Source organism: Pan paniscus, chromosome 23, assembly GCF_029289425.2.
Source record: "Pan paniscus chromosome 23, NHGRI_mPanPan1-v2.0_pri, whole genome shotgun sequence".
NCBI lineage: Eukaryota > Metazoa > Chordata > Mammalia > Primates > Hominidae > Pan > Pan paniscus.
The window spans coordinates 49,745,881-49,771,918 of record NC_085927.1 but is presented as its reverse complement, the minus strand read 5'-3'; the positions used below and the strand labels follow the sequence as shown (position 1 = coordinate 49,771,918).

The 26,038-nt window shown below is 41.2% G+C and overlaps 1 protein-coding gene across 12 annotated transcripts in view; it reads right to left on the bottom strand.

Annotated features, from left to right (window-relative positions):
• Positions 1-26,038, bottom strand: part of GRAP2 (GRB2 related adaptor protein 2) — an 85,993-nt gene that overhangs the window by 54,287 nt on the left and 5,668 nt on the right. Inside the window, exons 2-3 of one of the 12 annotated variants that reach the window (XM_055106080.2) lie at positions 24,769-24,970; positions 23,919-23,977 (exon numbers count right to left, since the gene is read on the bottom strand). The exons of 1 other annotated variant lie outside the window; for it this stretch is intronic. The gene's annotated coding sequence lies outside the window, so the exon portion shown is untranslated. Of the gene's footprint in view, positions 1-23,918; positions 24,068-24,145; positions 24,971-26,038 lie in introns of all 12 variants that reach the window. 10 more of the 12 variants (XM_055106086.2, XM_055106084.2, XM_055106077.2 and 7 more) reach the window with 10 other exon arrangements.

The following is a 26,038-nucleotide window of genomic DNA, read 5'->3' as shown; positions in this document are numbered from 1 at the left end:
GTACAGGATCTGGGGGGCTTGGTGTAGAGTAAGGGAGAGGAGCTTCAACTATCTCAATTAGGGCAAGAAAACACAAACAACTCCTTCATTCGTCCAAAATGCTTCTGGATTGCACCACAATTGGCACACGCACACCTCAAAGCAGAATTTGGACTGGCCTCAGAAGCACTGCTGGAGCACAGGAAGATCTGAGGCCACATGCTGAATCCGTCATTAGGGAGATGAGCAAGAGTTAGCTTATTTCTTGGTAAGTTGAGGAGGTGGACTTGGAGGGCTCCAAGCTTTTACATCTATGCTGCCTGGATTCTTTGAGGTTTGTGTATAGGCTGCACTTGGGCCCACTCCAAGTCCAAACTGGGGTGCTAAAGGAATGAGGCTGGTTCCAAGCAGCACACAGGATCACAATATCACTGTCTTACAGTGCAGAGACAGTAGGCACATTGAGGCAGAATTTCATATGAATCCATAAGAAGTATTCACAGGAATGTAATGTATGATGGAGACATCCCATTGTCCCCAGCCTGGGTCAGGGTCTCATGATCTCAAGTCTGAAACATGTCCAATTAATTTGGAACACTGATCCCTGCTAGATTTAGTTTCTCAAAAGCACTGTTCAGCTCACATCATTTCTACTCAAAATCTCTTAATAATTCCACCTTGCTTGTAGAGTCAAGTCCAAAGTCCTTAGAGTGGCATGGCATTCAAAGTCATCCTCAGTCTATCCCCACCCTGCCTGCCATAACCCCCACCTGAGCTTTGATTCACAAAGTGTTGGGATTACAGGCATAAGCCACCGCGCCCGACCATGCATTGTCCCTTCTGTGAGCCTACTGCGTAAAACTCATGGAAAGTACGACCGTGGTGATTATTGTCACAGTGCTACTGCCTGAAGTTCTTTTTCCCTCTTCTAGGAAAAAAAGCGAATCTTGGAGAGAGAGGCTTGGTATGATTACTTGGGAGTAATGAGAATGTGAAACATTTCTCCCGCGATTTATAAACAGTATTTTACATGCATTTCTTGGGAGCTTAAAGTTCATCCAGAATGAGTATTTCATAGATCAAAGGAGCATATGTGCAATCCACCAGGAGGAATAATCACTCTGCTAAATTTAAAGGGAGAATGATTGAACACTCCAGCCTGAAAGTAGAGATGGTTTAACGTCACATGGCTGGAGAAGAACATGAGTGACTTACTTAATTTCTGGCCCCCTACGTTCAGTTTTTATGGTACATATGCCAGTGCGCAGCACGTGGGATTTTTCATAAAAGAGGAACTGGCATTAAATCAATAAGGAAAATCACCATTTCCCTACTGATCCAATGGCATTTAAGGAAGCTGAGCCCTGCCAATATGTACAACTGTGCAGAATTTATAACCGGGCAGTGAAAACCACCATCTAAGCTGGCAGCTGTGACTTTCCCAGAAGTAGAGCTGCAGGGAGAAAAATAGCTTTTAAACTTCAGTTCCATTTTTGCAAATTGGATCTTTTTGTAAAAACTGTTTTAAGTCCAGGTTTGTTTGTTGTTTTCCTTTTCTTTCCTCATTAGTAAAGGAAATGACTGTTTCTTTTTACTCAGATGGAAATTCAATCATTTACTCGATAATTGGGAGTCAAACTTAGTTTTAAGGGCTAGGAATGGAGATGAGGACAAAAGAGACAAAATCCCTGGCTTCAGAAAGCTTACCTTCTAGTGGGGAGGCGGGGGAGACAATTAATAATCTTGAACCGTAGATATATACTATGCTAGGCATAGATAACTGAAATAATGCTAGCATCTCATATTTGAAAACACAATTGCCAGAAAATGAAAAATGAAACCTCCTGCATGAATACTATCTTAGCTCATGTATGTCCCATATATTAAGAAGTATTTTAAAAAGAATGGCTAGTAAGAAATACACACATATTGCTCTTTGCACATGAAGTTGGCCTTCCCTACTGACCTTCAGCAGAACAGATGTCTCAGAGGTGCATTTCTGAGAGATGGATTTGTGCCAATCTATATATTTCATTCTGGCACTATCTGGCACCATTGCCCTCACAGTTATCCAGGCCAGAAATCTGGAAATTTCTTCTGGACTCCTCCGTGTCTTTTCCTCCCCTTTCTCAAATCTGGTATCTTCCACTAATGGGTCTCTAAACACTATATTTTAAATATACCTGAATTTTTTTTTTTTTTTTTTTTTTTTTTTTTTTTTTTTTTTTTTTTTTTACTGAATCTCACTCTGTCGCCCAGGCTGGAGTACAGTGGAGCAATCTCGGCTCACTGCAACCTCCGCCTCCTAGGTTCAAGCAATTCTCCTGCCTCAGCCTCCCGAATAGCTGGGACTACAGGCGCATGCCGCCATGCCCAGCTAATTTTTTGTATTTTAGTAGAACGGGGTTTCACCATGTTGCCCAGGCTGGTTGTGAACTCCTGAGCTCAGGCAATCCACCTGCCTCGGCGTCCCAAAATGTGGGGATTACAGGCGCGAGCCACCGCACCTGGCCTAAATATACCTGAAATTGATTTCCATCTTTCCATCAGCCCTCCTTTGTGTGGGCTTTATCGTCTTTCCCCACAACTCTGGCATCCTACTTCTCCTTCCTGACTCTAGGCTCAAATACCTCCATTCTCCCCTCCTCATTGCTTCCAGAGTGATTTGTGCAAAACAGATCAGACTGTGCCATGTCTCTTCTTGCACTCTCCTCTGGCTCTGCACACCTGCAGGATAAAGCTCAGGCCTCCTAGCCTGGCCTTGGCTGACCTGGGTAGCTTTATGACTCTGCTCCCTTCCTTGACCCTGTGCCTCAGTCACAGCAGCCCCATGTAAGGCATGTAAGGTTACCTAAATTTACAATGTGCAAATCATCCCTGGGTGTTTCTTCTTGGACTATTCTCCTTTTTGTACTCCTCAATTCTTGCCATCCTTTAATATGGTGCAAATGTTACCTTCTCTGTAAAGCTGTTCCCTGAGCTTAATCCTCCCTCCCTTCTGCCCCAAGGGTACCCTGGCCTCATCTTCTCATTTCAAGTATGGCACCCAATGGAAAGACATTTGTAATGATTTGTTTGCTTGTGTGTCTTCTCTCTCAAGCTGTAAGCTCTCCCAACTGAGAAGTATCTTCTTTGTGACCTTACAGCATAGCCCAGCCTCTGGCATACAGCAGTCACTTAGTAAATGTTGAATGAATAATGAATGAATGACCTATGGTCTCTTCTGGTTTGGCTTGTGCTAAACTATGCATCTGAGAATTAGGTGGTTTTGGCAATATGATGGAGTGAAACCAACTGACAATATGATGGAACTCAGCTTTGCTCTTAAGAATAAGAAGTTTTGGGGAGGCTTAGGCTGGAGGATTGCTTGAGCCCAGGAGTTCGAGCCTGCAATGAACTATAATTGTGCCACTGCACTCTAGCCTGGGCAAAAGAGTGAGACCCTGTCTTGCAAAAATAACTAACTAAATAAATAATAAAAATAAAAACAATGGGTTTTAAACATTTGAGCTAATGGACCACAGATGATAAGGAATTTCAGTAACACATTTTCCTAGACAATGTCTCTGTGTGTACTACATCTGGAGATGGTTCAAATAAATGATTAAAACATGTAAAACAGAACCATTAAGTAATCTAGATCATTTACTGCAGAAGAGAAACTTGAAGAGACTTAATAATGGTTTTTAATAAAAGATTGTACTCCAAGGATGGCTAAACATCCTCCTTCTCCACAAACACAAAATAAGAAGAAATGAGATGAAAGCGCTTCAAAGATTAAAGTCAAAAACAAAAAGGAATTTAATGGTTTCCTGCCAGGCAGTGTAAACCCATTTCAAGTCACTATTACAGATAACTCACATTCGGAATCAGGCACAGCTCTAAATGCTTGCTATGTATTATGTCATCAATCAATCTAATTTTCATAATGAACCCATGCAAGTTTGTTTTAATTTTATTATTCCCATTGTACAGGTGAGGAAATAGAGGTTCAAGGTGGTTAAGCAGCTAACCCAGGTCACACAGCTGAGAAACCATAGAGCTGAAATTCAAATCCAGGCTGGCTGGCTTGTGAGGTTTTGGTCCGACTTCTAAGCTTCCTGCCTTGCTAGAGGCTGACATAGATGTCAGACCTCTGTCTGGGGATGGAGGCCTGAAGCTAAGCTCAAGAAAGCTCGAGAAGTTCAAGTGGCTAGCTTAAATTTAAACAAGAAAATCCTTGAATATACAAACGATTCTTCATTGCCAGGGCAACCAGCTCTCTTGAGGTCGTTACATCAGATTGTGTGTGCGTGTGCGTGCGTGCGTGTGTGTGTGTGTGTGTGTGTGTGTGTGTGTGTGTAGAGAAGTTAAATACCCATTTTTTGTATTCTTTATTCTGGTGAGCTGGCCTATCAGGTCTTGTCCTGCTAATGAGACAGTAAGTCGTTTTGACTTTTTTTTTTGGCTATCAGGGCATGCACGGTTTCAGCATCCAAGTGTGTGTGTGTGTATTTATAAGACCTGACATGAATCGAGCCATATTTAGATATTATGACTTTACCTCCAGAGTGACGGAACTTACTCTGGGGGTTGGAGAGTCAGCATCTTCTTCCCTGTTATTTTTTCCAAGGCAAGCTTGTTTAGCCTGCCTCTGGGGCACATGAAGTGGGGTCACAGTCAGCACAGAATGGGGGTAGCATGTTCTGCAATTCAAATGCAACTCAAATGCCTGTGCCAAAGAAAGTCAACACTCATCTGATGGGCAGCAGAGAGAGGGCTCGAACACTGAGCTGCACCCCGGCTGCAGGAGGCCTGGAGGCTGGTTCAGGAGAACCAGGCAGCCCAGCAGGAGCCCCGTGAGAAGGGTGGGAATGAGTCACCAGACTTTTCAGGTTGATTGAGGTGATGTCTGTTGATTTTCTTTGAATTTAGATGTGTTATCAGTTCACACATTGGGCATAACGGGAAGAAGATGAGTGAACATTTTCTTGATAGTGCCTGACCTTCAGCAGGGTTGTGATAAGATGTGGGGTAAGATATGACTCAGCAAGAATATGCTGGACAGTGTGTGTCCCCTAGCGTGTACCAAAGGAGCGGAGGCAGATGGACCCTCTTGGGAGAAAACAGTGTGACAGGCCCACTCTTTGTTCTCTGACAGACACAGGTTGGCCTCGGTGGATATTTACTATCTTAGGGCAAGGGGAAGAACTGCTAATTTGTCACACATTGTGTTCATGGTCTGGGAAAAGCACTTGCTTTTTTGACATTGGGTCCTCCACTATAACCAGATAGATTCTGAATGCTGTGGTTAAGAGTTAGGGTTTTAGGAGTTCATATAATCTCTCTGGCCTCAGTTTCCTCGTCTTTAAGATGGAAATAACAATGGCACTTATCCCCTTAGATAAGAATAAATAGACTAATACATATCAGGTACTTAAAACAATATATATCCAGCATTAAACTTGTATTTACATGAATGCATGCATCCTTATTTACACAACTTCATATTTATGGGAGGAGTTACTCCAATGCTTGCTCAAGATAGATGCTTGGTAAATATTTGTCAAGTATTGAAGGAGATAGAAGAATGGATTTAGTGGGGTACTTCTATGGCTATCTGTTCTGACTTCTCAGTAACCTGTAATTCAAGGATAGACAGGTAAAACTGGGTGTTAGATTTAATCTCTATTGAGCAATATTTCAAAAAAGGAGAGTTTTCTGCAATCATACATCTCTGAAGAATAGATGGAAATGGAGATGATGAGTTTGCATGAAGATTGTGAAGGAAATGGCATGAAGCATTGACTTGTCACATGTGAAGGACAGGCAGCAAGGACAATGACTCTAAATAAAATAAAAAACAGGGTCTAATATAATTAGAAACCTTAAAACTGCAAAACATATGTTATTTGTGAATCTACAAAAATAAAAACATACAAAAAACAGGAGTCAAATCTCTGACCTGTATTTACCTTCTCTTGGTTGTTGTAATAATGATAGCTTAGAAATAGAAGTAAAATGAAAAGTATTAATGTTTAGGAGCTGGTACAGTATGACAAGAATACCTTAATATTAGATTAAATTATATAAAATTACCACTTTTGGGGTAAAAAATAGGGCCAGCTATTGTCGATATCTTCTATTTATTTTTATTTTTATTTCTTTAGAGACAGGGTCACACCGTGGCCCAGGCTGGAGTGCAGTGGTAAACCCTGGCTCACTGTAGCCTTGAACTCCTGGCCTCAAGTGATTATCCTGGGCCCCTAAAGTGCTGGGATTACAGGCATGAGTCACGGCAGCCAGCCCCCAGATATTGTCAATTTCATATGATTTGATGTAGTATATTTCAGCTAATTGTAGCTAAATCAAAATACTTACAGTGTCTTGCCTTTATTGCCTTTTAACTATGGCCATAAAAATAAATTGGACAATTTTATTTGTCTTAACCTCTTTTACGTCTCAGACTTTGTGCATAGTAGGTACTAAACAAACCTTTTGTTAATTGAGTGGTGTTTTTGGTTATCTTCTCTCAAAAGGCAGGACAAAAATTTGCCACACTATCTAATGCTGAGACTGCCCTTAAAATATAATTACCAAAGTGTTCGCTTCACTTCAGTTTTCATGATTTAGATAAATCCTTTTTGTTCCTTGTTTGGGCAGCACTGGGAAGCTAATTAATACATTATTAATATATTGTAGAGGCAAACAAGACTCTGCTTGCTCACACAGCTATAACAATAATAAATTCAGGTCAGAAATATTTTTTCAATTAAGGGAAAATGTTATTATAATGAGAAGTTATTTTTAAACAACAAGACACAACTCAGTGTCGAAACATGGCAGAGACTTACAAATGAGGTGAATGGCAGAGTCAGGCAAGCCCTCTCCTGATGGTTCCAATCATTTAGGGCCCAATATGGACATCTAAAGTGCCCTGCAATGAACTCGAAATGATAACCTTTTGGGATCCCAGCAATGAAGAACTTCGTTATTATTCGTCTGCGATTTCATAACAGTTGGGATTGGTGCCAAACTTAGGAGCCAGTACTGAAATAGCTGAGCAGGAGGCATGAAATGGTTTTCAATTCAGAAAATAAAGAGCTCCCTCCCCAGTAGAAGAGATGCGGGAATGTTCAGGGAGGAGCGTGAAAAACCCGTGAGTTATAGTACCTCTTTGGGCCTCAGTTTTTCCATACTTTGTTAACTACCTCTTACAGAATATTCATTCTCTGTAACATCTGTTGTTGCAAGGATAAATCAGATAATGCCTAAAAATGCTATGCATTTCTTGAGGCGGGAAAAAGCTAGAGCCAGAAAATGTATTATTTTGGTTTTGGTTGACCCAGAGATGTGACAGCAGCCACATTACATAACAAGAGTTCTAAGAAAGCAGAGTTGCCTTCATTTTTTAAACAGAAGAACCACAATCTCCTCTCTGTTTGGATCCTCATACAAATCAAATATGTGAGCAAGAAAGGGCCTAAGAAATCACCAATTTTAACTTTCCCCCTAATGCCATTAATTTTTCTTAGAGATATTTTGAGCATGGAGCATGCACAATTCTGCTCAATTTTTGCCATCTAATGAGATCCCAGCCCCAGGTGCTGTGCTTCTACAATAATGTCTCAATGCTAATTACATTTTAGAACAGTTAGGGCAAGAATAGTTCCAAACATACTTGAAGTAATAACTAGTCATATATCCAGAAGGTCAACAGTTCAATCAAAGAGAGAAAAAAATTAGCATATCTTAAGAAAGAATACAAGTGGTTTTGTACAAGAGCTCTCATTTAAGTCTACAAGTGCACTTAAAATACTGATACAGCTAGGTAATTCTATATTTGCCTTTTTAACTCAGTGAAAGCTCCCAATTTCAGGGTGCAGTGTCTGAGAACGAGAAGCATCTGGCAGGTGAAGGGGAGAGGCGTGTTGTTAGGGAAATTGGCTGGAGTTTCAGGTTAGGGGTTTGTGCCAGGACTGTGCTGCATGGAGTTGTAGAGAGCGGGGCTTTGGGATGCTGATGAAGGAAAAGAAACGATGTTAGAGAGCTTTGCACTGGGCCAGGGCTCTGCGCCAATCCTCTGTTACAGTAACAACACAGCGCTAATCCATGAGCACAGTAAATCCCTCAAATAATTGTGTATCAAATCACTACCAACAAAATTACACTGCTGTCATCAATGCAGTTTCCATAAAAATGTCTGATCTTTCCCCCAACTTCTCAGTTTCAAAAATGATTTCTAATGAATACCAAAGAGAAGCAATTGGAAGCTCCACCCATTGCTTTCTATTCTACATGACTGAAATTACCTTTAGTTTAGAAGTGCATCACATTTTAATTAAAAGATAATAATAATTATTGAGTACTTATTATGTACTTGGCAATAGTTACATGGCTAATAGTGTTAAAGATGATTCCTAAAAAAAAGTCACCTGCCAAAACCATCAAATAAATCATTTCTGCTCCACCAAAGGTAAAGTATTAAAATAATAAAACAGCTCAAGGATTTGTTTTTAATGTGCTAAAAAAGTGGTACTTTTCTTTCTCCAAGAGCCCCGCACTCTGCACAAGAAGTTCCTTTCAGTAAGGGTGCAATGTGACCTGGCATTGTGTGAAACACAGTCTAAGAACTCGTGATTTCATGGGGGAACTAAGCTGGGAATCTAAGAATGATTTTTATAATTTGAACTATAGGAAAACCTTTAGGAAGAAAATCAAGTTATAATGAAACTTATTCAACTCACTAACTTTTAAATAGGATGGGATCTTTTTACATTCAATTTAAAATATAAAACACTTTAAATGTACAGAAAAGTAAAGAGAATAATAATAACCAACTCATCACTGAGGGTTTTTACGAGTCTAATAGACCCTGTTCCATTTCAGAGGGGTCCTACAGTTGCTCAGGTAGGAATTTTTCCAAATTGAAGACCAACCTCTGGGGACAAAGCCTTTTTACAGGATGCTTTGGGTCCGTGGAATTCTCTCCTTGATCCTCTGCCATCCTAATTGAGCTGTTCCTTCCATTCACTTCCGTTCACGGAGGTGATGAAGTGCTGTTGGGGGAGGGGGCTGTGGCAGATGCCAGGACCACTGCTGCCTTCAGCAGGTCACAGTCAATCCGGGAAGATCAATGCCCACATAAATAATTCTAACATAAGACTGAGTGCTGGAGAGAAAGAGATTCACTTAATCTGGGGCAGAGCTGGGAAGGGAGGGTGGATTGGGGGTTAGCCCTTGGGGTCAGCTAGGATTTGGGAAGGTGGCGATGAGAGGGATGGGGGAGCTTAAGCAAGAGGGAAGGCCTTAGGTCCAGAATGGTGAGCAGGCAGTCCTCAGAAGAGAGTGTATGCTCTCAGCTAAATGGGTGTGCTTTGGCTGGAAAAAATGTTGAGAGGCCCCTAGCTTGTTGATGGAAGCGTCCGTGCCCCTCCCCATTTTCTAATTTTCTTTTCCAATGATGCTACTGAGCCTTGAATTTTTACATATCATCCAGCTGCTTTTTAAACCCTAAAGTCATATAATACAGTAATAATTTACTTTTGAAGAGCATGTTACAGTTTACAAATTGCTTTTTGATACACATTATTACATGTGACCCATGTAACAGCCCTGTGACACCCCAGGCTCATCTCCACAAGTTCTTTCCTTTGAAAGTAACTTCTGCTTATAGAAACTGCCAGCTATAGAAGTCAGAAAAACATTTCCAATAGCAGTCTTATTGTGTTAGAAGCAGAAGCTGGAATAAAGTCAGCAATTTGGGAGAGACAAAGGAGAGGGCACCAGCATAGACAGAGACTGAGAGTCCCGAGAGGATGACACGATTGTGGCTTTGGAAATGCAGAGTGATGCAGAAGAAAAAGAAGAAAGAGTGTGCTGCAGAAAGCAGAAGGTGGAGCAAGGAACAGGGTGGTGGCTGGCTCCAGGGCGGTGTGCTGGCAGGGAGCCAGTGTGGGGTCAATGCCTGCTCAACCACAAGTGGGGCTGGGTGTTTACCTTGAGCAGTGCCCCGTGAAACACAACTCAAAAATAAAAAAGGGTGGCTTTCAGAACATGGGGATAGAATAAAATGATTTTATTTCTTTCTTTCTTTCTTTTTTTTTTTTTTGAGATGGAGTCTCACTCTGTCGCCCAGGCTGGAGTGTAGTGGCGTGATCTTGGCTCACTGCAGCCTCTGCCTCCCGGGTTCAAGTGATTCTCCCACCTTGGCCTCCTGAGTAGCTGGGATTACAGGCACCCACCACCACATCCAGCTAATTTTTGTATTTTTAGTAGAGATGGGGTTTCACCATGTTGGCCAGGCTGGTCTTCAACTCCAGACTTCGAGTGATCCACCTGCCTCAGCCTCCCAGAGTGCTGGGATTACAGGTGTGAGCCACCGTGCCTGGCCTAAAATGAATATTTTTTTATAAGGTTGGGGGGCAAAAGACCGTTTCAAGATCTGGGAAGGCAGAAATGCTCATTTCATTTGACGTACGTACGTTCTGTCGCATCCCACAATACCTCATCTGTTGTAACTTTGATAAACTGTTTTTCAGATCGAGTACGAAAGTGGTGCACTTTTGCGACTACTTTATAGAAGCAAAAACAACCAGGACACCATTTTCTGGTTGCAATCTAGTTGGAATAAATCTCACTGATGCTGGATGCATCAACATATCCACTTAGCCTGCTGTAAATCAGTTTACTTTTCTACTTAGAGACATGATGTGAAATGAGATTAATCCAGCTACAGCAAAGTGAGTGAATTCAGTTGAGTAAACCCTTTCCATGGAAAAGAACTTTGTTTTGCAGCTCATTCGAAATGAAATCCACAGGACAGTACGATGCCTTCTCTAGAACTGAACAAATGCATTTATCCTAGTTTTATTTAGAGCTAAATTCACATTAGAGCTATCCCATTTGATGGTGTACTCTATTGTCCTTAGGTGAGGGTCACAGTGAAAGCGTTTGCTGAACAACCAAAATGTTTTGGTGGAATTTAGCCTAAGGACTAGTGCTCCAACTAGACTATAAGTGCAGAGAAGATTGACAACTCCTTGGAGAGAGAGGAGAGAGACTAATAAAAACCAACAAAACTGTGTATATTCTTTTATATTCCTCCTTCTTTGTGTTCCATGGCAAAAGGGTAGTCTGCACACAGCTTTTATTTAACAAATACATATTTGGTGGTAACTATTTCAAGCAGGCAAGGCTTGGAGCAGGTCCAGAGGATAATGAGGGGATTAAAAGGTCGGGGAGAGACTCTCAGGGCAACACACTAATGGAATTGAGATGCTTTAGCCTGGAAAAGGGGTGGCTGTGCTTGACAGTTGCAGAGGGCAGTTTGTGTTCTTTATCATTACTGAATGTCAGAAATCACATTGTGTGCAGGGTGGGATGAAAGACACTTGCTTTACATCCCAGGAAGAGGTGTTTAGGGTTAGAAATGGGGAAGAAGTTTTGACTTCGATGGATTATAAGGCACCCACTGGTCTTTAAGAAATCTTTCTCTGAAAATGTTAAAGTTGAAGCGTAGATAATCTTTCTGAAATGATTTAGGTGCACCTTGCAGTAGGGGAATGACCCAGAGGACCTCTCGAGTTCTATTCCATTTCTTATCCCGTGATTTTTCAGTGGCCACTGTCACTGGCCTACTTCTGGCTTACTTCTGGTCTACCTTTCTCCATAGCTGGGAGCCCTTGACCCCTTCTTGCAAGTCAACCGTGCTGTAGACTCAGTACTAAGCCCCTTCTCAGTTGGGAGGGATTTAAGAAGCTCACTCTAGCTGAACACTTGGCTGACTCGGCATCGGTCATGCCTGCTGCTGGCCTGGCTCTGAGGCACCCTAGTTCTAGCAAGCAGGATTCTGCCTTGTTCCTGAGTCTTCATCTTACTGGATTTACCTGAAATCTGCCTGTGTACTCCTATGCTAATACTTGAAATCCTTTCTTGTTTTCCATGTCTAACACTATTTTGAGATCATACCTGGTATCCACTCTAGAACTGAAGCCTTCTCTCTCTCTATTTCTCCCACACCTCCTTCCACCCCTCCTGGAGCTCATACCTGGTGTCCAGTCCCTGAACATCAGCCCTGTCCTCTTTTTTTTTTTTGAGATGGAGTCTTGCTCTGTCACCCAGGCTGTAGTGCAGTGGTGCAATCTCTGCTCACTGCAACCTCCAGCTCCTAGGTATAAGCGATTTTCCCACCTCAGCCACCTGAGTAGCTGGGATTACAGGCGCCCGCCACCATGCCTAGCTAATTTTTGTATTTTTAGTAGAGACGGGGTTTCACCATGTTGGCCAGGCTGTTTTCAAACTCCTGACCTCAGATGATCTACCCGCCTCAGACACCCAAAGTGCTGGGATTACAGGTGTGAGCCACCATGCCCAGCCTTTTAGCCCTGTCCTCTAAAGCTGACTGCCTTTGTGCACGGAGTACCAGTTAGCATTGGTCCTAGATGTCTCCTTTCATCTGTGGCTGGATTTTCCATTCCCTGCCACTCACAACCCCACCACCATCACTCCGGCCACTGCTGGTCTATTTGTTCTTTGCCTGGTCATATAGTGACATGCCACATGACTCTATTTTCCTATGGCATTCTATGGTTTATGGTCGCACATCTGAGTCTTTATAAATCATATACTGGTGTTTTCCAACCTTGTCACTATTGACATTTGGGGCCAGTTAAGTCCTTGTTGTGGGGGCCCATCCTGTGCATTGTAGGATTCTTAGCAGCATCCCTGGCTTCTACCCACCAGTAGGACCTCTCCCTGCAAACTGTGACAAAAAATGTTTCCTGGCATTGCCAAATGTCCTTGGTGGGAGTGGGGGAGAACCCCTGCTCCACAAGAACCCAGAAAAGCAAGAGCACTTTTTTTTTAGAGACAAGGTCTCACTATGTCACCCAGGCTGGATGGAGTACAGTATCTCAGTCATATCTCATTACAACTTCAAACTCCTGGGCTCAAGGGATCCTCCTGCCTCAGCCTCCTGTAGCTAGGACTACAGGCATGCATCACAATACCTGGCTAATTTTTAATTTTTTTGTAGAGATGTGATCTCGCTATGTTGCCCAGGCTGGCCTCAAACTCCTGAGCTCAAGCAATCCTCCCACCCTGGCCTCCCAAAGGGTTGGGATTACAGGTGTGAGCCACCATGCCTGGTCGACAAGAGTACTTTAAAGCCAGTTACATACACTGAGAAATAGCTGAATATATAAACAGAACATTTGAATCTGGTAACATTTTAACTAAGGACTCTAACCTTTTAATAAACACCAAATGGAAGTTTGCAAGTTTTGTATTACAACATAAGGTCTACAGCGGGTAAAATGGGAGTGAAAATCCCTTCACTCTAGATCTGTTCTTCTCAGATTTTACTGTGCATAAGAATCACCAGGGGAATTTTTTCACAGTTTAGATTCTGATTCAATAGGTTTGAGGCAGGGCCTGAGATCCTCACTTCTAACAGGCTCCCCGGCGGTGCCGTTGCTGCTGGTCCTAGGATCACACTCTGCTACGAGTGCCCAGGCCCTGGATTAAAAATCACGTGAAAGGTTGGGGAGGGGCTACTGGAAAATTAATAATTATAGGGTCACAAGAGCAACATCACAATGTGCATTAGAATGGCAGACTAGAAAAATATGGATGTTCCCTGCACCTGTCTATAAGGAACAAAAAAACTGCTCTCAGGGATGTGTTTTGAAATATGACATTTCTATTAGCTTGAAATGATAAATATTACACAAGTTACCTGTGAGCTCTCTGCGCTGGCCAGGGATGAAAATCTATGAACTTCTAAGCTAGCTTGGTAAGTCTTTTAAAGGTTTCCAAAAGTCTGACGGAAACCTAAACTATAAGATCTTTGTAGTCCCGTATTACAAACAGAAGAGGGTAGAGTTGAGGATGGGGCTGGGGGAGGGGATGGAGGGAAGAGAGTCATTTTAAATGAGTCTTGCAGATATACTTTATGGCACTTGCTCACATTACAAATAATGTGTAAAATGATACTGACCATCACGTGATGTTACTACAACCAAAAATCAGATAACCCAGTTATATTTTTAAAATAACTGCAAAAATGAAGTCATTAACTTTCACACGTAGCGATCAGGATAATCAAGTCTTCTGAAAGCTGCTGAGAGCCTGAAATAAACTTTTTCTCCCCTCATCTAATGCTGCCTCTGAGTGACATTTCCTTAGGGTTTTGCAGACATCGAACTCATTGTTGCATATCCTCACCGCAAGGAGGAAATGGCCATTCACACTTATTCCTATCTTACTTAGGAAGACTGAGGCCCACTAGTTTGTCTAAGGATGCAGATTCATCCAGGGTTGCAGAGAATTTATGGATAGGAAAGAGACAATGAAGTTGTGGCCCTTTAGAGGCCAGAGATCCATCATGAGATTAGCTGCACCAGCAGGTAAGTACTCACCTGCAGGGAGGGGAAGCTAATACCCTAGCTCTGAAAGATTTGGACAAGTTGTTATCAAAATGATCGAGTGGAATAGAAATAAATGTCTTTACATTTAAACCTCTGTCCTAGGGTTTTTTTTTTTTTTTCTTTAAATCAACAGTGTAAGTACAGAATAAGAAAGATCTGGCTGGGCACGGTGGCTCATGCCTGTAATCCCAGCACTTTGCGAGGCCGAGGCAGGCGGATCACAATGTCAGGAGTTCGAGACCAGCCTGACCAACATGGTGAAATCCTGTCTCTACTAAAAATACAAAAATTAGCCGGGCGTGGTGGCGGGCACCTGTAATCCCAGCTACTTGGGAGGCTGAGGCAGGAGAATCACTTGAACCCACGAGGCAGAGGTTGCAGTGAGCCGAGATTGCGCCACTGCACTCCAGCCTGGGTGACAGAGCGAGACTCGGTCTCAAAGAAAAAGAAAAAAAGAAAAGAAAAAGAAAGAAAGATCTGGCTTAGTAGTAGTGCATGGGAACTCATGGGTTTTAGTTGACCACAATTTCGGTATGAGTCAGCAGTATGACATGGGTGCCAAAAGGGCTCATGCAATCATGGGCCATATTAATAGAAGTATAGGCTACAGATCAAGGGAGGCAACTACCCCATGGTGTTCTGCATCCTCAGATCACTCCTGGAGAGCATTGCTCCATTCTGAGTCCCGTGACTTAGGAGAGGCCCTAAGCTAGAGTCCAATCAGAGGCGGGTGCTTAAAATAATGGCAGCACGCAAAACTGCCTCATAGGAGGAGTGGTTACAAGAACTAAGGATATTTATGCTTGAAAAAGAAGACTTTGAGGGACATGATTGGAAGCAGGGGAAGAGCAGGCTATCTGGGAAAAGATCTTGAGGTAATTTCCAGTGGCAGAAGTTTAGTTTCTGGATTCCCCATGGAAACTTCACATGGCTCTTCTGACTCTTTGTTGTTTGCAAAATAAACAGATCTTCAGCAAAGAAGACCCTGTTTCTCCTATGATTTCCTTGAAGTGTAAAGCTTTGTGGATGCATTGATGCCTGCTTGCTAAACCATCTCTCTCAGCCTACAGATGCACCTCCTTCAAGAAGTTCTTTCTAAAAATCTCCATCTTGAGCTGTTTTTTAATCTCCTCATCAGTTTTGCATTGTGGTAGCATTTTTTTGTTTGTTTGTTTTTCCTAGTTTCCCAAATACACTGTTCATTCCTTAGGGGAAAGGACCCAATTTTTTTTTGCTTTTATTTCCCTAAGTGTTCTCAGTACGTCTGCATACCTGTGAGCTAGGGACTGAGTGAATTTCTGCAGACAGTAGCCAAAAGATGAATTAAAGTAATCAGACAGGTAATTTTTACAGCATCTACAAGATGAAGCACTACAGCATGCTTTCTTGATGATAATAACACCTAATTGACGCTTCACTTTGTGAAATAATATGAGCTGACAAAGTAGGCTGTATCATAAATCTCCCTTACATCTTACATTTAAAAATGGAAGTTGTGGATCTTCACTGGAGGAAAACAAAGTCTGCTCTCTAAAAGCTCCATCTTTTTTGTTCCAGGTATTGGGAATTTCTTTTCAGCTAGGGGATTCCTTGACTTCACACTTTCTCCTTCTTTGATTATTTGGATACTTACAGGGTACCAAGTGTCAACGCATAAAATCTTACAGTATCCGGTTTATAAAATGAATTAGTAGTCTATTTAAAAATATTGATCTAGGAAATAAAAATTCCACAAAATGAGTTTGTTTACATAAGAAAGCACCATGTTCTGCATTGTACAAATGAGATATTGTTGGGGGTAGCAACATATAAATCTTCAAAAGTCTCTTGTATAGTGGGTTAAAGAATGGCATAATTTCACTCGAGGACAGAGGAGTCGATGAGGCACAGTGAGTCATCTGTGAGGCTGAGCATAGAACACAGAATACGGGAGCCAAGCTCCTGCTCTGTCACTCTCATCGCTGGTCAGTATAACCTCCCACAGTCCAGTGACCTGACACGGTACTGAGCAGATGATACTCTCTGTAACAAGTTGATCTAACTCCACTTGCCAGCCTGAAGTTCCCTTAGAAAATTTGAAGCACAAAAAGACTGAGACACAGGGGCCCAATTTCCTATCAACACCTGTTAATCACAAATATTAGCACTTAGCTTGGATGACTCCAAAGGCCAAGGGAGAGTGGTGATGTCCTCCCCTAGTCTCAGGACTTCTGCATTCACAGCTGCAGGCCCTTTTGTGAGTCTCCAACTTCCAAGAACAATTCTGGGACATTAAAGGATATAACTGTTCGTAATAAAAAATCAAGGAGAAGGTTTTGTGCCCTTTGAAAGGCATAACCTCTTTAGAAGGATAAGAATCTATCAGCCCAAAATAAGCCCATCAGCATTATTTACTTCCATATGACTCCCTGAACTACCCAAGAGGGGTAATAAAATCTCATGGGATGTCTGCCCATTGCAGAGCACAGGGTTGGAGTATAATTGATATGGACAGTCAGCCCTGCAGCAAGTGAGGCAGCCAGCGGCATGACACCCAAGCAGCCCACAAAGGCACTATTGAGATGTTTGTAGTTTCTAATGGGATTTGGACATTGCAAGGGAATCCGTTAAGAATTGGATGCCAGCTCTTATGCCCTACAGGGAAGGGTGAAGGGTCTTGCCATTTATGGCAGAAAAGGTCATTTCCCTCTGTTCCCAGATCCAGTAGGATTAGGTAGTTTTCTGCAGAAAATCAAAGGGCTTCAGAGAACACACAGTCTAACCTCTCACTTGACTAAGGAAGAAACTGAAGCTCAGGGAAGTTAGGTGACTTGTTTAAGATCACGTGGGTAGCTCTGGTAGAGCCAGAATTCAGCTTTCCGGAAGCCCATCGAGGGCTCCTGCATCTCCAGAATCCTGTGTTTGGACCAGTGTTGTGGAAGGGGTACAGCCTACAGTGTGACAGGCTTGGTGCTACGTCCCGGCAGACATTAGCAAATTACCTTGAGCAAGTCCCGGAAACTCTCCAAGCCTTGCTTTTCCCACTCTGCAGAATGAGAGGTAAAATCTGTGGTCTGTCTACCTCAAAGATCATAGCCAGATCAAACAAGATAATGACAACTCTTTTTATTTACTTATTTATTTTTTGAGACAGGATCTCACTCTGTTGCCCAGGCTGGAGTGTAGCGGTGTGAACACGGCTTACTGCAGCCTTGATCTCTTGGGCTCAAGGGATCCTCCTGCCTCAGCCTCTGGAGTAGCTTGGACTACAGGTGCGGGCCACTGGGCCTGGCTAATTTTTTAAAAGAATATCTTGTAGAGATGGGGCCTCACCATGTTGCCCAGGCTGGTCTCAATCTCCTGCGCTCAAGCAATCCTCCCACCTTGTCCTCCCAAAGTCAATGAGCCTGCACGACAACTCTTTTTAAAGCTCCATCAGGATCAGTGTACAATAACTCTAGAGAAAGACAATTTTTCCTATTCAGGATATATGGGTGGACACCAGGTGATTTATGATGGATGGACACCAGAATTTCCCACGGAAATTCTGTACAAAGTTGTGTAGGATAAGTGCTAGGCAACGCTGGTTTTTTTTCCCCATTGGGGAGAGTTTTCATAGCTTTCGTTGACATCTTGAATGTGTCTGTGACACTCCCCTTCCCCCACCCACCCTACCACTGCCAGTAAGAACCTATGTGCTATGGATATCAGTGTATTTATGGTCAACTTAAAGTACTGATATAAGGTATTAGATTTAGACAATTTTCTTAGTTGTCTCAATGTTTGGTTGAGATTCTCCTATTATTCTTACCGATTTAATGATCTATATTTTCAAACAAATCTATTTAGTGGAGGAGAGCCTTTTCAGCTATCAGACTTTACATTTTGTTTTATAAAGGGTTAAACTCTGTGACCTATAAAATGATGAAGAGAAATTTCAAATTACAAGTCAGCCAGGCTTTCCACCCCACTTTGTACTTCCCTTGTAATATTTCCTAGTTATTTAGAAAGAGTTTCTTTAAAATCATATTTAACAAGAGAACTATCTACTTATTATTTACTGAGTTCCTACTGAGTTCTCAGCAGTTTGTTTCTAATATTTTCCCATAAAGCACTAGACAAAAAACACAAATCATGAACCATTTGTAGGCCGACACATTAAGCCCGTGGTTCTAGAAGGCTGGGGGGTGTGGAGAAAAACAAACGAAAAAGTATTATTCATGACCAATTGATCAATTAGGCTGCTTTTCATTAAAAAACATAAAAAGGCAGAACCAATTTGGCAATGACTGTGTTAGAAATGCAAAAAGAACCATTATTAATGCTGGATTTTTTTTTTCTTATTTATTTTTAGTTCTCTTTAGAAAATTACACTTGAGAGCTTTCTGTAATGGCCACTGAAGGAGTGGATAAGATTCAACTCAGCAGTCGAACCCTTTTGTAATGCTAATGAAGGAGCATGGACCAATACCTAGTTTATACAGCTTTTTCTCAATACAGTTTCAGAAGCCACAGGCTGACTTATGGAATATCTGAGTGTATGAGATAACCAACCAGGGAAGTTACCTACTAACAACAGTCATCCATCGTCTCTTAAGGAAATCCACCATGGCCTTTTATAAATCTGACAATGGCTTATACTCTTGTGTTTTATGGTAAAATCTTATATAGTACAGAAATGTGAAAAATGAGAGGAAATTTCTCCCTCCTGATTATATCAAAATATCATCTTCCACCCCGAGGCTCTGAGGTCCCAGGTCTCATAACTCTCTGCTTGTATCGTTCCTTTCAGGGATTTTTTTTCCCCCCATTACTTCATAGTTCTCCTACTCTTTTCTGTTCCAAGTATTTTATGTTCAAGGTTTCTTGTACAGAGCCTTAAGCTATGTAAATGTAATAAGAGTACTTATCTGTGCTTAGTGGAATGCTGTTCTTATTCAGATGAATGAAACCTTAAATGTGTTTGGGTGGCAACCTCCCGGATTTTCAATAACTTCAAGTCTGAGTGTGTGCGAGGGCTACTTCCACTCAGTTCCACTTGTATCACTCCTCGTTGCATGTGCCCATCATCAGAGAGAGTGCTCAGGAACCAGATAGCCTGGGTTCAAATCCTGGCTCCACCAGGTACTAGTTAAGTGACCTTGTGCAACGTACTAGACCTCTCTGTACCTCAGTTTCCTCATTGTGAAAAAAGGGTAATATTAGCACTTTCTTCATTGCACCATTAGGAGAAGTAGACGAGTTAGTACCTACAAAGTATTAGAACAATGCTTGGCAAATAACAATAATAACAGGCACTGTTTTAGGAAACTTAAATGTATAAATCATTTACTCTTCAGAACAATCCCACGAGATAGGCACCATTATTTATCCCATTTTATAGCTTAAGAAACTGAAGCACAAAAAGAATAACTTGTCCCAGTTCATTCGCTTAGTAAGTGAAAGACTGGGCTCACACCGAGGCTGTCTTGGCTCCACAGCAAGCACTCAATAAACATTACCTACCATTATTATTATTACCTGAACTTAGGCACCCAATAAATATTTCCAGCCACTATTGCTGCTGATAATGATGAATTTGCATGTCGAGTCCATCTTCAAAGCATATTAAAAATATATATGAACTCCAATGAAATAATCAATTTAGGCAAAGATTATTACCTAAAGTCACCGGGTGAGAGTTTGTTGGGAAATAGGATATTGCCACCGTGCCAAAGTGTTTATGAGATACACTTTGAGATACCCCCTGAGAGTACTTGCTAATTGCAAAGGGTGAAAAAGTGCCTGTACAACAAGAGATCCTCTGAGCAAGATCACTACCTCAAGCCCTGATCAAACTTGGCATCATGCACAGTGGAACAACCTGGCATTCTGTACCTCCTGATAAGACGCAATATGGAGCACCCAGTGGCACCTTGCAAAAAACGTTCAATCAAAATCAAATCATGCTTTTAGTCCTAACTTGGAGCTTATGAGAAATAAAGTGGTTAGAGGAACAAATTAACCATGAGGCAACAACGAATTCAGAAAGTGGGACCTGGTACAAGAGAACTGGCTTAATCTTTAAAAACATCCAGTGTTGAAGAAAGAAGCATGAGACCCAACAGCAAAATATGTTCTTATTTTTAAAAATTAGATTCCTTTTTTAAAAAACGGTATAGAAGACATTTGGGGGACAAATGGGGAAGGTTAAATCTGCACTAGCTATCAGATGATATTAAGGACTTACTGTTTATCCTCTTAGGCCTAATGATGGAATTGTGGTTAGATAGAGGAATGCCTTTATTCTTAGATGAGTACTGAATTATTTAGGAGTGAAGTATTATTTTATCTGCAACTTACAAGTAATTCAGAAAGAAATAGGTATAGATGGAGCAAATACGGCAAAGAGTTAGCAATTGTTGAACCTAGGTAGTGAGTACTAATATTTCAACTTTTCTATATGTTTTATGTTCAGTTATTTTCTCACTATCTTTTCTTTTCTTTTTTCCTTTTTTTGAGACAGGATCTTGCTCTGTCGACCAGGCTGGAGTGCAGTGGCATGATCTCAGCTCGCTGAAACATCTGCCTCCCGGGTTAAAGCAATTCTCGTGCCTCAGTCTCCCAAGTAGCTGGGATTACAGGCGCCTGCCATCATGCCCGGCTAATTTTTGTATTTTGGTAGAGACAGGGTTTCAACATGTTGGCCAGGCTTGTCTCCAACTCCTGACCTCAGATGATCTGCCTGCTTTGGCCTCCCAAGTGCTGGGATTACAGGTGTGAGCCACTGTGCCCGGCTGTTCTTCACTATCTTCTTAAGGTATGTCTTAACATTTTCTTTGGAGAGTATATAAGACTTTTATCATCATACACTTCGTGATAGTTTCTTTTAATTCTCTAAAATTTTTGTTTATAAATACATATTTAAAAAGAAAACAATCTTTAAAAATTATTTACTGAATTCCTATTGACTCAAGTTTATTGAAACTTAATGTTAACACTGTTGAAGAGAACTTGGTGCCTAGTGCCAGGCCTGGCATATAGTAATTGATCGATAAATGTTTGTAAAATTCTTATTTGTTAAACAGGACCATGCTTTCTTAAGAATTTTTAAGAGGAAAAGAAAGGGCAGGCCAGGTGTAGTGGTTCACACCTGTAATCCCAACACTTTGGGAGGCTGAGGCAGGTGAATCGCTTGAGTTCAGGAGTTCAAGACCAGCCTGGGAAACATGGCAAAACCCTGTCTCTACTAAAAATACAATATTAGCCAGGTGTGGTGGTGTGTACCTGTAGTCTCAGCTACTTGAGAGGCTGAGGTGGGAGGATCACTAAACCCAGGGTAGTTGAGGCTGCAGTGAGCTGTGATTGTGCCACTGTACTCCAGCCTGAGTGACAGAGTGAGACCCTGTCTCAAAAAAAAAAACAAAAAAAAGACTCATGAGGCTGTGTTATTATCATTATTATTATTTATTTTTGGAGATCTGCCCACCTCGGCCTCCCAAAGTGCTAGGATTATAAGCATGAGCCACCGCGCCCAGCCAAGGCTGTACTATTTCTTTACAGACCAAGGTATGCTGGGCAAATACCTCAAATGGACAAAATGGGGACCTAGCGACCCTATTGTTTGATTCAAACAACTTATAAAGATTCTTTAACAAGTTTTGAGTTTGTTTGATAGGGGCACAAAAATGAATCATCTGCCCCCAGGATTATCCAGCAGCAACTGTTACTTATTTAAGAAATCCTGATGGAATCACACTTACTGACACATTTTCGAACAATTGCAGACTTTTCTTGACCCAGGAAAAAAGGGCAAGTTCTACTCAAGTTTAGGCATGAACCCTGTCAGTCATCAACACCAGTGGGTGTTATTATCCGGGAATCAATAAATATGTTGGAACTAGGATCATTTTCAGCTCTTCTAGGAAGCAATAGTTCTAAAAGAGATGGCTTCAGGAAATAAGTGAGAGACATTTTGTATAAGAAGTGGGAAGAAAATGATCAAGAGTCAAAGAAACAACTAATCATGATATCACCTTGCATTTTTATAGCGCCTTTTTCCTAAGGCACTTCATATCTATGTTAACTCATTTATTCTTACAACATCCCTATGAGGTAGACAGAACAATTGAAAGGGATTTTCACCAGGGCCTAAGACGTGGGAAATATTCAAAAGGATATTGTATTAGCAACAGAAATATTTCTTCATATTGAATAGATTGATCATCTCCTCCTCTGCTTCAGTAAAGTCATTTTTAAAAAGATAAAATCTATTACAATTTGGGGAGAATAAGATTTCAGTTTACCACATGGGAGACACTCCAAGTTCAATCTAAAAAAGCAGTTTTATTCAATAATATAGGGCCACCTCTCTTTTACAAAAAAACAAAAAAGGGCATGAGTCAGATTTTTTTCGTATTTGAAAATTAAATATACTTAGGTGGTCCTCTATTTACACAGTGTTCCTTATGTAATAGCAGATGGTTTTGTAAAGAGAATCACTATAAAATTATTTTATAAAGTTTTACATAAAATACTGGATTGTTAAAGGAGAGTAACTTCTGCTAAATACTCTTTCCGAAACCAAAAATAAGAAACAAAAAGGAGCCACTAAAGAACTAAACCGTTTATGACAAACATTGCTGCATAGAACAAAAGATTCTTCGACCTGAAGTTTCCCATCCTCAGATAACATAATGAGAACACACGAAATTTTTCCCATTGGATGTTTAGATCTAAAACATTTCCCACTCCTAGTTTATCTAGGGATGTATATGTTCAATAGTGTGCAAATTATGCTGCATACACTTTATTAAGAAGGCCTAATTCCAGGTAGATAAATACGGTAAATTTTTTTTGACAGTATACCTGTCAGGGCAATACAGTACATTTTAAATTAGTGAAACCTTTGGTTGGTATGTTCAATCCTCACGTTCAGGAAGAGTTGGGACAAAGAACACAAAGCAGCTATCTTCAGACTGGACGCCTAAACCAGAGACAGTCATAGGGATGGAGCCTAACGGCTAGTACGAAGAGAGACAATACCCTTCCAAAATACACTTCAACATAAAGTTTTCTTTTTGTAAAGAATGAAAACTGGTGTCCTTTGTACAGGTAACAAAAATGCGAACAGAACTAGAAATTCAAGCAAAGAGAGAAATCCTGACCTCAGAGTGCTAGTGTTCATTCATCACTGCTCAGCCCTCTACCACCCCCTCCAACCCCTTCCAATTTGGATTAAATTCTGACCATGGTGAAGTGGAATTTTACCTCCATGATCCCAAGGTTGAAAATCTTTCCCTGAGATGCTTCTGAAGCCAGTTTGTGGAGATTTTTGTGTTATGCACTGGGTAAGGAACAAGTGTTCTCCCAGTTCATTTGATAGAAGTCAAATCCCATCACCACAAACATTGTCACAGCAAAAGGTTTAGAGACCTTAGCTGATGGGACTTAATAGCAATATTTAGAGAACCAGTGAGATTCATTTTAATTAACTCATACAGAACATTCTGCAAATTATAAAACTGTTCAAAGTTTCTAGAGTATATGTACAGATGTTGTATAATGACATACCTTTTGGAAGAGAAGGGGTTGAGTTTATGTCTTGGCTTTGACACCGAGTTATTAGAATCCTTTCTGGCAAGAAGGGAGACAAATTCAAGCATCAGAGTTACTGCATTTCAGAGTATGGATCCACTTTGTGCTGTCTTCCATGTACCACTCTGAAAGAGGGTGCAAGTTTACAGATCCATTAACTGTGCCTCCTCCTCCCCACCTCTTACTCCCTCCTCCAAACTAACCCTAGTCAGCCCTGCAGTCTGTAGGCAAACCACACAGGAACTAGCACATATGGGGCTTCGGAGAGTTGGGCGTGAGCCTTAGATTATGTGGTTTTGTTTTCTTGCTGCCAGAGTTGAACTAAAATGCAGGAGGTTCACTGAAACACTTTTGCTTCTTTATGCTTGGTTTCAGTTTTAACAATATCCCCCCTGAACACTTGTGTTCACATAAGAAAATTTATAGTTCTTGATATGGTCCATCAGCAAGCTGATCTTAAGGAAAATTCTTATTCTTTTAGTATAGTCATGCATCCAGAGGAACATTAGGGCTTCTTGGGGGAACTTATTTAAGAGCACCCTCGATCACTCACAATGTTAAAATCCCAGGAAAGATGCTTTGTTCATACACTCAGCCTCTAATATTACTCTTGACAAAAAAAGAAGAAACATTCTGAGCTGGGATGCATTCTCACCCCAGGTTTGCCACAGTCCAGCATGAGTTGGAACCAGTTCCTTCAATTTCTGGGACTTCAATTTCTGTTGAGTCTTAGGCTGAAGGCTTTCTGGGATTTAAGACTTTCCATTGACCTTGAGTTTTGTTACCTTCAACTTCCTTAGTTCTTACCTTTAAATGTACCACTCACCCTTCCCCCTATATCAACTGCAACTTGTGAAGGCCTCTTCCTTTCTCTTTGCTCTTGCTAGAAAATGGATTGCCAACGTTGCATCTTTTACAGAAAATTAGAGACATTGCTACTTGCTAAGTGGCACCATTCAGAGTTTGGGGACTGGATCCAAGATGAGGAGGGAAATGTTGGCTCACTGGGATGTTCCTAGCATTAATCCCTGGAATACCAAGAGGAGAGTGTCAAGGAGAGATTCAATTTGGGGTTCTAAAATTTAAACTTTTTCTGCAATGTGAAATGGCATCCTTTTCCATCTCTTTGCTTCTTTATATCTAAACCTTGCTTAAAATTTACTTTCTTAAAACCTTTTCCTTGGTTATAATTGCCCAACATTTTTATTGAAATAGAAAAGAAGAATCAGCAAAGTGTCAAGGTGACAGAAAATGCTCAGTAAATATTTGTCAAATGAGTTAAAGGAAGTAATTTGCTATCCATAACTCCTTTTTTTTTTTTTTTTTTGAGACGGAGTTTCGCTCTTCTTGCCCAGGCTGGAGTGCAATGGCATGATCTTGGCTCACTGCAACCTCCGTCTCCCAAGTACAAGTGATTCTCTTGCTTCAGCCTCCCAAGTAGCTGGGATTACAGGTACCTGCCACCATGCCTGGCTAATTTTTTTGTATTTTTAGTAGAGATGGGGTTTCACCATGTCGGCCAGGCTGGTCTTGAACTCCTGAACTCAGATGATCCACCCGCCTCAACCTCCCAAAGTGCTGGGATTACAGGCATGAGCCACCGCACCCGGCCCTGTAGCTCCTTAATAACAGGCTTTCTTTTTATTAATGCAAGTTTGTCAAATTTTCTTAAATCCTGGTTATATCTGAAAAGGATCTCTGCTATTTCCACATGTTATAAAGATAAAATTTAAAAATAACAACATCTTGCTACTTTAAAAATAATAACGTCTCAATCTTGACCTCAGAATTATTCAGCCTCCTAAGGACCTTCTTGGATCATTATATTGAACAGCTCTATTGCCAAGTTTTTAAATGCTGAAATCCTCTGGCTACAGTCCTTATTCTTTGATAGCTCCCAAGTCGATGGTTTTGAAATGGTTAAAGGAGTCCCTAAAATTCTATGGTTGGGGAGTGGGAGCGAAGGGAAAATGTTGAATGGTGTTACATGGAAAGTATCATGGTGTTTTCAGCTTGTACCCTAATGAGGAAGCTAATTTTGCACCAGGCACTACTCCCCAGGGAGCAGAATATAATCCTTCCCCTTACAAGCATGG